At 37.1% G+C, this 14,579-nt stretch overlaps 1 long non-coding RNA gene across 1 annotated transcript in view; it reads left to right on the forward strand.

Annotated features, from left to right (window-relative positions):
* The window catches only part of LOC308185347, a 35,319-nt gene extending 26,631 nt beyond the window's left edge, over positions 1 to 8,688 (forward strand). The window contains exons 2-3 of the long non-coding RNA XR_013943314.1: positions 3,905 to 4,014; positions 6,871 to 8,688. This is a non-coding gene — a long non-coding RNA (uncharacterized lncRNA). The remainder of the gene's footprint in view (positions 1 to 3,904; positions 4,015 to 6,870) is intronic.
* The last annotated feature ends 5,891 nt before the right edge of the window (positions 8,689 to 14,579 follow it).

The following is a 14,579-nucleotide window of genomic DNA, read 5'->3' on the forward strand; positions in this document are numbered from 1 at the left end:
TCTTACAGACAAGTTTTCAAGTGTCTTTGGACACTTGAGGGGCTGACTATATGATTGAGTTGCTGGGATTTAATTGCGGAGGGAGCTAGAGCACAGTAGCTCCTCCAGGTATAAATGCTGACATTGTGGTAGATGGAAAGTAACTTATTACTCAGGGGGTAGTGGGACAGCCCAAACCATACTCATTACTGTCAATGTGAAGGGGCAGTGGCTCTGTGAAGCCAAATGATCTAGGAGAAAAACAAACAAACAAACAAAACCACAGAAATAAATCCAAGTATCTCATAGACTTTTAAAAGCACTTTTAGTGTTTGATTTGCATGGTGGTTTTGCCCTTTGAAAAGAGATTTTACATGTTTGGATTTTTTTTTAAGCATTTACTTCTAGGACATGGTTGTTGTACTTAAGTGTGATGGCACTAAAAATGCTTTACTTTAGAGATGCAGTACCAGAAAAAATAATGGCAATGTAGGTGAGTTATGAATCTATGGGCTTTCTTTTCTCAGTCATAACTGCCTGATTACATGATCTTACTCTGATGTAAATATGAAGTAATGTATCCCTTTTATTTTCTTTCCCATCTTTATTTTCAGTTTCAATAAGATAAATGTTTACATGTGGGCAGACGCTAAATGTACACGTGTATAAATCTGAAAATGTATGTATAAATGTATAGATCTGAAACAATATGCAATACAGAGAAGCTAATTCAGCATTTTCCATTTTCCATGGAATGCAGGTACAAAGAACATCTAATGGAAGACAAAGGGGAAGCTTAAGAATTACACAGATAAATACCTTTTTCTAATGCATAATTCAATTTTATTAATTCACTTTCCACAAGATAGTGTCAAATAAGAAGTAGATATTTATAGGGTAATAAGGACATCTAAAAATTTATTGGGTAGGGAAGGTAACAAGGATTTTGGTAGAAAACCATCAGGTGACTAGAAATAACTGCCATAAAAATACAGCCGATGCTGTAATTCCAAAGATTGTTCTACAAGCATCTTTTTAGTTTGCTATGCAAAGCTGGCAGCACCAGAAACAGATCTAAACAGATGCTTGGACTACTCATGCTGTGTGTTCTGTAACTCCTATGTTGGGGTTTTTGTTTGTTTGTTTAGCAGATTCATCTTGTCATAATCAAACCGCTGAATTTTAAGGTGATAAGATTTGTTACAGCCACCTACATTGCCCACTCACAATATTAGGGTTATACTTGTAAGAAGCACTTTGGCAGTGGGGAACACACAGTCTATTAGTAGCAGCCCTATGTTGTGATTTTCCTTTCCCTGTGAGAAAGCAGACTTACTTCTTTGATGCTGACTGACATTTTTGCTAGGTATTTATTTATTTATTTATCAAAAAAAAAAGAAAAGAAAGACAATAAAAAAGGTCGAGTGATTTTCTGATTGTCTGGGATTTTTCTCTTGATGAAATATGACACTTCAATTTTGTTCAGACCCAGGAGACATAGAAATTGAAAAACAAACACGTGGATTTAGTTCCATTGAAGACTTATTGTTCTAAAAATCTTCTCTGCAGAACTGTAAGAATGCCAGCATTTCAGAACTACACCACTAACTGTAAAGTTCATATTCCTGTAGTAACTAACTAACATATGTTTTCAACAAAATTTCTTCTTCTCTTCTTCCCCTTCCTGCTCAAAAAGACATAAGATAGTGTAAAACAGCAAAATTCTCCTGCTTTTTTCTCCTGGGATAATGTGGCAAATTGTCACATAACGACATTGTAACACTAACAGGGTTCATTTAACAACACTTGTAGTTAATCTAGTCCATAATTTTAACAATGCATGAGCATTCTAAATCAAAGTGCATGAAGATTCAGACCACCATTTTTCCGGAGAGACAATGAAAAGTTCAAGTATAAGTTAGCATTCCAGATTGTCTTTGCAGTACAGCAGTATTAATGTCCAACCTAGGCAAAGTGTTCCCAAGTTCAGCATAGGTTTCAGCAGCAACTTGTGCTTTTTCTGATACCCTGGAATACGTTACCCTGGAATCTCAGCCACATGTAAAATGCCAGCAAAAGCATGGCATTTCAGTGTAGCTGAGGACTTTTGGCAGTGAAACTATGGAGATCATGAATCAAACTACTACAAACCATATCTGAGGTGATTACAATTCTACACTGTACAGCAAAGAAACTGAGTGGTTTTTGTCACAGAGACAGAAAAAGCGATATTTTGTTCCTAATGCTTTAAATCAAAGAGAATTTAGAGTATATCCATCCACTAATATGAAGAAAAAAAAAACTTGTTAGTCATTGATTTATATTACTACACAAAATTATTTTTCTATTGCAAAAAATATCAAAATTAATCTGGCATCAACTTCATCATCTCATACTATGATTTTGCTGAGCTCTTCTGCCCTCTGCTGATTCAACAGTCATTCCTGATAAAAGACAGATATTTATCCAAGAAGAATGATCTACCACATGAAATGTTACCACCCAATTTGGCTACTAGGACTAGGGTCTGTGTTCACCTGGTTGAGGACCGCACGGCTAGATGTGTTAGAAAATGCTGAACTCTTTGGTTGGCCAATTTTGGCATCTCAATTAGGGCAGCTCCTGCAGAAATCTGGAGACAGGGTGAAATGAGAATTACTGCATAAGCTCCAGGGAGCTGGCAAGCAGGTAAGCTTTACCCAGCACAGCTGCACTACAGTACCTCTCTATGGCATGTCAGGAAAGGACAGAGCTGTTAAGTGAGACATCAATGTATTTGTTCTCAAAAGAATCTATATTCCTTTGTGCTTTATCTCTTAAGTACACTTGATTTAGAAATGTTTTTGTTAAGATTTTATCTGTTGGTTTTTTTTCTTCATTGTTACACCACCTTTAAGATGTATACCTTCATTGTTATATATGCCCTTAAGATTTAAATTTTAAAATCAGATTCCTGGCAATTTGCAGATGCTGGTATCTGCAGGGAAATAATATGATTGCCCCTGCGTTTACTCTGTGATTTTCCTGCTGTCACAAAGGCGAGAGTTTCTAAAGTACCAATGATGCAATTAAACTCAAGCAACCTTTGGTCACGTGAAATTCAGCATTTGGATATCTGAGTAGTGGTGCTAGAATCCAGGAAGTGGAGTTTAACACGGTTCATTATATAATAACAGCTAAACTAAAATTAATTGGGACTGAGCTTGCAGTGCCTAAATTCCTGATTCCTGAGTGACAAAAGACCAAGATCTGTTCTACAGCAGAGCAATGGCAAACATCAAGGCAAAACTTATGCTGTGAACTTGAACAATGAGATCACAGGAAGAATATATATGTATATTTCAAATTTTCATTTTCTAGCTGGAAAAAAAAAAGTAAGGTAATTTAAGGTATATTCTGAAGTCAAGTCTGTGAAATAAACAGGCATTTATGAATATTTTCCCACATACCTCAGTTCCTAAAAAGTAAGAAAATCAAGCATGTGTTCTTGGTACCCACTACTTGCCTTTATCAGAGACAAAACAGTTATAGTCTGATATTTGCTCTACAAGGTACAGACAATACATAGATTATTCATTTTTACTATTTTTGTTAACTGAAAGCAGAAACATCAAGCATCTGTTCTGTTTGGTTTTAGTTATGTAAGTAAATTTATCCCATAGTATAGTGCAGATGTGGTAGCTTGCTTTCTCCCATGTTATTTTTTTTATGATGTTTTGAGATGTCAAGTGATATCTGATTTACCTTCCTTTCAGATGTCAAGTGATACCTGGTTTAAGTTGCAGTTATTATCGATATTATAATTGTCACATCTTGCAACAATACCTTTCCTACATCCCAGTCAAATCTTTATCTTAACATGGATGGGTTGTTTTGTATTCAATGACAGGTTATGATTATTTTTCTGTTCTGTCTCTCTTCTTAGACAGGTATTGAAAAGCAGTTCTTGTGATCTTTGGATAGTGTTGGCCTGCTCAGCACTGCATTTGTGACAGATGGTGGTTATTGCTCCTGAATAAGAGTTCAGCATAAAAGGTAGCTTATTTCATTTTTTTCAGTAGGATTGTGAGAACTCTTTTAATGGGCAGAGTTTAGAGAAATATTGCTGAATGAAGTATAGATGAAGGACAGTGAAGTAAAAACATTTTTTTTCTTGGCATTCTTGTTCAGTGTTTATAAGGGGTTAATGGTGTTTCTCTTGGGTAGATTACTTTCTGACAGCTTCCTGAAAGACAATGAACAAGGGTTTAGTACTAATTGACTTCCCTTCTGGTTGTTTGAAGATCTTGACTTCTGGCTATGAATACTGTTCTCTTAGATAGTGGTTAGGATTACTTGTCTTCATTTTCAAGATTTGCTTTCTCTTTTCATCCATTAGTTATTGCATTTACTTGACATAAACCCTGATACAGCCCACAGGTTACAAGATCTGTTCCCACAGATCAAGTTGTTTCCCTTCTGGGACTTAAATGAAGCTTTTTCATAGAGGTAGAGCTGCCAAATGTAGTTTAATGTGTGTGTGTGTGTAATAAAATATCCATAATATTTTAAAATAATGAGATTGCTTAAAAAAAAAAAAGTAAAGGTTGCTAAAGAAAGATTTAAACATCTCCCTCTCCAACTTCTTTTCTACTATTGTATGGTGATTGTGCTGTAGTTAAAACAGTTCTACAGAGGAAATCATTATAGGTACAGCACCTTCACTTAAACTTGCCACTAACACAAAAATCAGTATTTTCATCTATTTTTTTTAAAGGTGTTCTCTGTTATTTCCCAAGAAGTGCTAACATGGTATTCATGTGAGGCAGAAGGCACTCATTGACAGCACTCCCTTTCAAATCACAGGTGGACCATAATCACATTGGTGTGCCAGCTCTCAAGGCAGAGAAAGGCCTTTGGGTGATGTAAAACTGTTGTCATAACTAACGAAAATATCTGTCTTAGTATAAGCAGGAGATCAGCTGAGATAAAATACTGAGTGCTGCATGCATGCAGTGTAGACAGACTCAAAGTCTGTGCTGCAGTGTAGTGCAGAGAAGCCCCAGGTAGATTTGAACGGTTTAGCATATTTTCCAACAGCCTTCCAACTCCCCAGTGTTATCTCCAGCTTACCTCCAGCTTAAGTTTGCATTGCTTCTGGTACCTAATGGCTGCATCTGAAGCCTGTTCAGATATCCTTCACAACCAGACAATGTGCAATGTATGCCTCCTCATTTAAATTATACTCAAGTGCTGTTTTCGCTCCTAAGGCTAATGACAGCAGCAATAAATTCTCTTCATCTCTTTCCCTTCTACCATCTTTTACCAGCCTCTGCAGTCTCTGACAGATATTTCTAGAAAACTTTTAGAGGACCAGCAAGCTTTATGCTGAAACTGGCAAGCTTTTTCTACTATCAGTAATGCTATAGCCCCAGCTAGTTCTGTTGAAGTCCCAACTTCAGAGAGTGAGAAGTTCTGGAGGACAAAAATGACCTCCATTTCATAATTTGTTTAGAAAACGATATTGAACTACTTACAGAGACAAAAACCATTAGTGACATCTACCCTTCTTTATCCAAGAAGATTGCTGCAAAAGCATTTCTTAGAGTTTCTGTAATCTCCTTTACCTCTGAAAAGCATAAAAGAATTAATCAGTCTTTCAGACCTTGAAGGATAGCATAAAGGAATTTAAGGCTTTACTTCTGTTCAGAGAATAAATCTGGCTTAGATGCTGCCAGGTGAGCATTTAAGAGTCTGACTGATATGAAAAAATGGTAATGCATTACAATTTTTAAAGTACAGAATTAGTCACTGTATCATCTCCTAAGCAGGCAGCCCTGCTTGGGAAGATATAGCAGAGGTGAAGAAACTCAAGAAATTATGGCTATGTTTATGTACTTTAAATAGGGCAAGGGAGAGTTCCCAGGCAATGGAACACAAACCTGTCTACTTTTAAACTGCTCTAACAATCCCTGTCGTTATTTATTCCTTTATTTATTCTGGGCTCATATCAGGAGGGCTTTGCCCTCATCTTTCTGCAAGTGTTTTAGAAGTTAGTGTGGGGTAGGAGTCCATTTTTAGTAGGCAGCTGTGACACTCATCTTATTAAAGAGAGTTTAATGATGCAGCAAGTTTTTCAGTGCTAGCTGGCCTCTGCTAAGAAATGGTCTTGTGGTTAGCTTACTAATACAGCTAATGAGTCTCCAGCATATCCTTGAATATCTAGCAGCAGAGCACAGATGGGACTCTTACTGCACCTTCTAAGATATTTGCAAGAGAGTACAACAGTGCAAAATGTTATTCCTAGGGGAGAATTGTCCCTGGAATTGCAGAAATATCTACAATCACAGAAAGGAAATTGCACCTCTTTCTGTCACTGATTTGAACTAAATAAACAGTTCTTGAAAATTGGTCTGGTGGCTTGGTGTCTCTGGGTGCAAAACTTCGGCACAACCACAAGGAATTGTTCACAGATGAATTACATTCACCTTTTTACACTGGATACAGGGCTGTAGACAGGGAAAAGTCCTTTGTGTACAAATGTGTTTGGTTTGGGTGCATTTGAGAGTTCAGATACGCCTGAGTCCTTTAATAGAGGTGAGGCCAGAGATGATGGCAGAAAGAGAAGAACCAAAATACCTCAACATAACTTGCCAAGCAGAGAAGCAGACTGCTGGTGGCTGGTGCTAGAAATTTAAGCTTGAAATTTAAACATGGTAAGAGGGAATGGACATAGCCAGGTAGCCAGATTTGATTAAAGATTATCTTACTTTTTTAATAAGAGAAAGCCGTACCTGGACAACTTGATGGATGTAGTTACAGCTGATGGAAGACTAGGAGGGATGTTGTTGAAAGTACAGCCTAGACAGAATAAGTATTTATTTTGTAATTACTTTTTTTTTTTCCCTGCAGCATTTTATTTTCAGAACCTGGCGATCATTATAGTGGGTTTGGACTATCATGTGGGGAAACTAAGGCAAGGTGGATGAATCATTACAGTTCCAGAGACACTGCAATAGCTACAGATGAGTCTTCTAAACTGGAGATGGGTTTGTTACTACCCTGCTACTGAGCAGCAATATCCAGTGCTGTATTTAGTATTCCTGACAGTGCCTACTTGAAAATGTACGCAAAACTTTGTGCATGGCCTTTTTGGACTAGAATTTATGTTTTCTTTAGATGATTGAAGTTTGTTCACAGGATTTATAGGTGCATTTTTACATATGTATCCCTCAGTATGTTTCCCAGTTGCATCTTCTCAATAATGGAATAGCACGCCCTGCTGTGCTGTTGAATACAATTATTTTCTCCTGTTTTCTGATTTTGAAATTGAGTTCAGCAACATAGAGCTGTATTACTCTTTGTGTGCACTAGTTAATCCATGGTAGAAAACCAAGAAGTCTTCTTTTCTTTTATTTGTACATATTTAAAAAATATTACATTGGCCCCCACTTGTGTGCCTTCCAATTTGTAGTGTATTTAACATTACTATGCATAAGTGTACTGCTGTTCTGTTGTGTTTTTTTTTCTCTCTTTTTTTTTTTCTTCCATTTCTTGCTGTTCTTGTAAAGCTGAGATTCTCAAGGATGTTTGATATTGTGGTTAGTGACAGACAAATAAATAGTCTTTGGAGGATCTGGGCACAGCTAATTTTCCTGAAGCAATGCAGAAGTTTGTGACACAGGAAGGAAATCAGCATTCCCAAAGCCTATATAAGACTTTAGCTTGGTTATACCAATAATGCTAAATAATTAGATACTATTAATATTTGTGAAAAGGTGGTGGTGGGAGCAAAGCTGAAGTTTGTTTTTTTGGTTTTTTGTTTTTTTTTTTTAATATATATTCGTTCTGGGTCTTCAGTGAGGTAATCCTAGGCTAGCGCTGCATTGTGGTGTTTTCACCCAGCTGGGCAGCTGAGCTCCACCACAACCACTCTCTCACTCCCCCTCCTCAAATGGAAAGAGGAAGAAAATACAACGAAAAGGGCTCAAGGGTTGAGATGAGGACAAAGAGATCACTTGACAATTATCATCATGGGCAAAACAGACTCAGCATAGGGAGATTAATATAATTTATTGTGTATTGCTATCAAGCTAGAGCAGTGAGAAACAAACAAACAAAAATACTAAAAACACCTTCACCACAACCACGTTCTTTTCCCTCCTTCCCTGAGCAGTGGGGGCTGTGGTTAGTCCCTGACGCTTCACCTCCACCGCTCCTTCACGGTCACTCTCTGCCCTTGCTCTGCGTGGGGTCCCTCCCACGGGATGCCTCCTTCCCGAACTGAGCCTGCGGGGGCTGCCCGGAGGCAGCAGCTCTTCAAGAACTGCTCCCACATGGCTCCGTACCACGGGGTCCATCCATCCCCCAGGAGCAAACTGCTCCAGCACGGGTCCCCCACGGGTGGGCGGCAGCTCCCCCCAGACCCCCTGCTCCTGCGTGGGCTCCTGTCCACGGGCTGCAGCTCCGGCCCGGGGCCTGCTCCTGCGGGGGCTCTCCATGGGCCGCAGCCTCCTCCAGGCCACATCCACCTGCTCCACCGGGGGCTCCTCCATGGGCTGCAGCGTGGAGATCTGCTCCGTGTGGGACCCATGGGCTGCAGGGGGACAGCCTGCTCCACCAGGGGCCTCTCCCTGCACAGGCCGCAGGGGAACTGCTGCTGCATGCCTGGAGCACCTCCTGCCCTCCTGCTGCACTCACCTGGGGGGCTGCAGGGCTGCTTCTCACTCCTCTCTCTCCCTGCTGTTGCTCAGCATTTTTATTTTTTTTTCATAAGTCTGCCCTCACAGAGGTGCAAACAACTTTGTGTATTGGCTCAGCTCTAGGCAGCAGAGGATCCCTTTGGAGCCAGCTGAAACTGCGCCTTATCTAACATGGGGCAGCTTCTGGATCCTTCTCACAAAGGCCACTCCTGCAGCCTCCCGCTACCAAAACCTTGCCACATAAACTCAATACATGCATTTAGCTGCTTAAATCCTGCTAGTTTCAGTACACAGTCAGAATTAAGTTCGGACCTCAGATGTTTTCTAAATGATGGTCTCTTCAGTTAGTAACAGTGTTGTTAACAGTGCTGTTACCACTTACTGATTGATTAATGGTCTTAAAACTGGAAGAGAAATAAAGAAAAACCATCAGTAGCTAAACAAAACTCTCTGTCCTAAAATAGGATATGTGCAAATGCATTTATTAATTTGTACAGAAAATCTCATCCTTGTGAAATGGAATTTGTTTCTAATCATGATCATGGAAAACAGAAAAAGAGAAAATCTCATTAGAATGAAATCTGAGTTCTGTTACACACAAAAAGATGTGTGTTCAGGATCAGAATTTGTCAAGAAATTTCTATAATCCAAATATAATTTGTAAGTCTGACAAATAAGAAATATTTACAAATATATAGTTATCTTAGGAAACCACAGGTAAAAATGGCCTTTGCAGTTTTAAATTATTTTTCACATATTAAAAAACCAGACTAGTCAGTGAAAGATCTGAGTTAAAAAAATTGACACGCTACACCTCTCTTGAATACTATAACAAGCAGGTCGATGATTAAGATACTCATCTAGAATATGGAGATTTAGGGTAAAATGTCATTTTAAAACAAATAAACAACAAAAACAAACACCACTGAAACCAGGGATGCTCTGACCCCAGGATTAATTTTTCACATGCATGATAAGGTATCCATTATCAGGAGGATTTTGAAAAGAATTATGTTCAGTATTAGGTAAACTAAGCTAGAATTTTCAGGTGGATTAGGGAGTTCTGTATGAATTTTTGCAACTGTCCTCTCTAGCTGCCAGGTAACTAAGAGACCTTATAGCTCTTATAGCTGCATGGTAATGTAATCTTTTAATACCATATTTCTGTCTCTGCACCTATGCAGTAGTGGAGTTACTAGGAAAAAAAAAAAAAAAAAAAAAGCAATCCAATGACTTACAGCCCTGGAGAACCACTGAATTAACTTTTAAAAATCTGTCATTACCTGCAATTACTACAAATAGTAATTTCTGGAAAATAAGCAAATAGGGAAATGTACATTGTTAAAATAATAATAATAATAATAATAATAATAATAATCTTACTTTGAAAAATTAAAGAAACTTGAACATGAAAATATATATTTGAGACAAAATAAATTAAATCAGTCTGGATGGTGCTTTAAAAGCAACCTGAAAATATGAACTTGAATTGAACCTCTTTTTTAAAGGGAAAATAACCCCCCACACACCCCAAAAAATGCTAACAATATTGGCAAAGGAATGTGTGTACTTATCTTTATTATAATTCAATAAGTGTTAAACTCACAAGACATTTTCAATCTAGGGGAAAGCATGAACAATGGGATGGAATACAATATGAATCTTCAACATAAGCTAAAGTAAAGTCTGCGCGTCTGTCCTTTTTTTTTTTTTTTTAATTAACTTTAGACCTTAAAAAACAATTGAAAGAATTTTTCATCAGTTTTGTGAAGCTGCAATATTATCAAGCCTGATAACCAATTTACTTAATACAAAACTCTGATTTCTTGTGATTATTTAAAACGTGTTATAGTTTTTCATCAGAACTTTAAAGTGTCATTCTGCAACCAAAGATTGCTCACTTCTGTGATCTTTATGACATGGCTGAGCAGCAGGCATGACTCCCTTCACAACAGAGCAATGAGTTCTCCTTCCTACTTTTGAAACTGACACACTCCATACACTTCAGTGGAATAAAACTACTGTTCTAAGAAATATAGAAAAGAGCATTTCTAAGAGAATGGGGTCAGAAGTTGAGTTAAAATTCTACTCAGAGTGTTTCATGAAAAAAAAAAAAAAGCTACATCTCAGCTATATAAAATGTTCAGTCTAAGTTACAAAAGTTAGTGGCAGACCCAAAATAAGATCTGGCTTCTTAATGTGGAATTTACTGGCAAAATGAAAGTATCAAAGTATAAAATGATGATCTCAGACATATTGATTACTTCCTGTGCTGCTTTTGAGTACATGCTCCCCTGATTCTGGTACACACATTTCTGCATGGGAGCTTAGTTTCAGCAGGACATTTTGTCAAACAGACTAATAACTTTAGAGCCTTGTCCCAAAAGGGAGGAGTGTCTGCTTTAACTCCTCAGGGAGAGGAGGGTAATCCAACCAGCTCTCACTTTCTTGGTGAGAACATAAAACAGGAAAGCAGGTACTTTACCACCAAAAGCAAACTGCAGTAGCACCGTAGTTCTCAAAAATGCTGGTTCTTCCTCTGTGTTTTGAAAGAATAGCTGGATGTACTGTTCTAGGACATTCACAATCAAATTCTGCTTAGCAGCTGAATGGTCTTTCTTGGGTGACCTTACTTGGTTTCCCTTACTGAAACTGATCTACTGTAAGAAGCTGTCCTCAGAGAAAGCTCATTAAAGTTCCTAGTATAGAGGCTATCAGTGTTTCCATGAAAATGAGCAGAATCTGCCCAGGAATGACTACAAGTCCACAAATTTTATTGTTTAACAGTCAGTGACCGAAAATATCACTGGTGCATCTGATATGCATCTGAAAAGACAGATGCATATCAGAAGCATAGCTTTTTTGAAAGCCCTAAGCCAAAATGACCTTCTAGTTCTTACCTTGTAGTCCGCATCATTCTTGCTTAATTCTTTCTTACCTTTTTTTTTTCTTTTTCCTGAAATTAACAGAACTATATCAACGCACATCAGCAAGAAAATTGGCTTTCTCAAAAGCTGAGAAAATGGAATTGCCTCACTATTTTGTTCCTTACTGCAATGCTACAAGCATTTACAGTACTGTTTTGGGTCAATTAACAAGGAAACATGAGTTGTGCTGAATGAGAGGTGAAAAATTGTTTACATCAACACTTTTCTTATAATTACAGCTTCCTTAGATGCTTCTCAGAGAAGATTACACCAAGAAAGGATGCCAAGTGGAAAAATGTTTCTGCTTGTTAGAGTTAAAGATCTCAGCTAACAATGAACCAGTTAGCATAGGACAAATATCAAAAGTAAACCTGACTATTTCTGAAATGACAAATTATTCATAAAGGATGCCTTTCAGTAGACTACTAGCATAGGTTTTCCCAAAGCTAGGTAGAAAATGTTAACCAAAGCAATTCTTGTTTTGTTGTGTTCTGCTTTGTTTTCCTCAGAGACTCTATTTAACCTGAATTTAGTCTCATTTTTGTACAATTCTCTCAATTTCAATCAAAAGCTTCCCAAAGGGACATTTTTTTAAAGTGCCTAGTGTTACCTTTAGATTAAAGTTGACTTTAGAATATTTTGGAATTTTATATTAATATCTTTTTATTTTGATTTAATTTTGATTTAAAGTTTTATCTTAAGCTATTTTGCTATTAACATTACACTGGTTTATTTTATCACAAATATGTGGCACTTAGTTACAGAAAAGAAGCTGTTTCTGTGGGTCACACATTTAAAATAACAAGAACGTAGTATAATATTTACACTATCATATTACTATATAGTCATTGGACATACTGATCCTTTAAAGCATAACAATAAAATATTTTGAAATAAAGGACAAATTGCAATGTGAAAATTGAGGTTTTTCAAATTCTCTTTTAAGAGACATTCTTAAATACATATTAGCTCTGTAATTAAAAGAAATGTCAAGTCTGGCACAAGATGGAAATTCTGAATTTTGAACTTTTTGAACTTTTTTTAAATTATTTTTAATTGGGCAAAATTCAGTTTTTAAAAATAATATTCTTAATTTAGAAGAAAAAACTTTAGACAGCATGAAATGTGCTGTAAAAATAAATTAATAATATCGTAAAGTAGCTCTAATAACTAGGGCACTTATTCCACTCTTATACATATATAACGGACTTGGAAGCAAGTTGTTGTTGTTGTTCTTCTTCTTCTTCTTCTTTTTCTTCTTTTTTTTTTTTTTTCATATGAATTATGATTTCCCATTTTACAATTGATCCTTTCTATGACACAACAACCTTTTCCTATTGAGTTCTCTCTGGTTGTGATTCAGCAGTTAAATGTTTTTGAAGATGGTCTAAAACTACTTTTAAAATAGAGAGTGGACTATGACATCATATTTTAAAGATAACAACAGTGGAGAGTAAAGCTTGATATTTAGCAAGACAATATGGTCAAATCTTTTTTTTTTTTTTTTCAAAGAATCACAGAATTGAAGGGGTTGGAAAGGACCTTGAAAGATCATCGGGTCCAACGCCCTGCCAAAGCAGGTTCCTTAGAGCAGACTGCCCAGGTAGGCGTCCAGACGGGCCTTGAATATCTCCAGAGAAGGAGACTCCACAACCTCCCTGGGCAGCCTGTTCCAGTGCTGCATCACGCTCACTGTGAAGAAGTTCTTTCGCATGTTGGTGCGGAACTTCCTGTGCTCTATCTTGTGGCCATTACCCCTAGTCCTATCCCCACAAACCACTGAAAAGAGGTTGGCCAAATCCCTCTGTCTCCCACACCTCAGGTATTTATACATAGGTATATATACACAGGTATATATACAGGTATTTATATATTTTTATTTGCCCGGGCTTTCACCTATGAAACCAGTGACTGATTTAATGATGGAACATTTATTATTTTTTAAATACAGTACCTTGAAATAGTTTTACGAAAGACATTTTGAAAGTATTTATATCTCTGCATTATATCTTGTTGCTTTGCAGGAAATTTATTTTTTTCCTAAACAAATATATTTTAATTTAAAGCAACTTTTAACTTTCTTGTCTTTCTTCCACTGTTAAATATCTTCAACTAAATTTGTCAGTAAATCCTTTGTTTAAATAAAAATTAATTTTATTTTACAGTTGTGGACAAGAAGACAACTTCTTCAGATTTCTTTAGCTGCATCAATATAGATTTATACATAATGTGTGAGTTCTTTTGCTTACGCATTCTAATATCTCAAATTTATTAAAAGAAAAGCATTTTTATTGGAGCTAAGTATTCAGTAAAATAGGTAATATGAATCACAATTATAAAGTGCAAATGTAGTTGATCAAATGCCACTTCTCAAGCTGGCCTGTCTTTTCTGAAATAGGTATTTTAGTTGCATTAAACTTGTTTATAAAACAAAATAAAAATTGTTAAAATTAATGAGATTTCAGAATGAACTACTTGAAAGTTAAAAAAAAAAAAAGAATAAGTATTAACTGTGGAAGCTTAGCCTGATTGAGTTCACATATTAAGTTTTCCACAGGCCTTCCTATTTCCTTCAGTGTTCATAGTGGATATCATTCATTTAATGACCTCCTGTTCAAACTATGCTCTGTGGACAAGGTTAATAACCTTCTCTTGAAATTGCTGTGGTATTTTTCCTTATGATTTCACAGAATCACAGAATTTTAGGGGTTGGAAGGGACCTCAAGAGATCATCGGGTCCAACCACCCTGCCAAAGCAGGTTCCCTAGAGCAGGTTGCCCAGGTAGGTGTCCAGACAGGCCTTAAATATCTTCAGAGAAGGAAACTCAACAACCTCCCTGGGCAGCCTGTTCCAGTGCTCCAACACTCTCACCATGAAGAAGTTCTTTCACATGTTGGTGCGGAACTTCCTGTGCTCCATCTTGTGGCCATTGCCCCTTGTCCTGTCCCCACAAACCACTGAAAAGAGGTTGGCCAAATCCATCTGTATCCC

Source organism: Anser brachyrhynchus (assembly GCF_964034855.1).
Source record: "Anser brachyrhynchus genome assembly, chromosome: Z".
NCBI lineage: Eukaryota > Metazoa > Chordata > Aves > Anseriformes > Anatidae > Anser > Anser brachyrhynchus.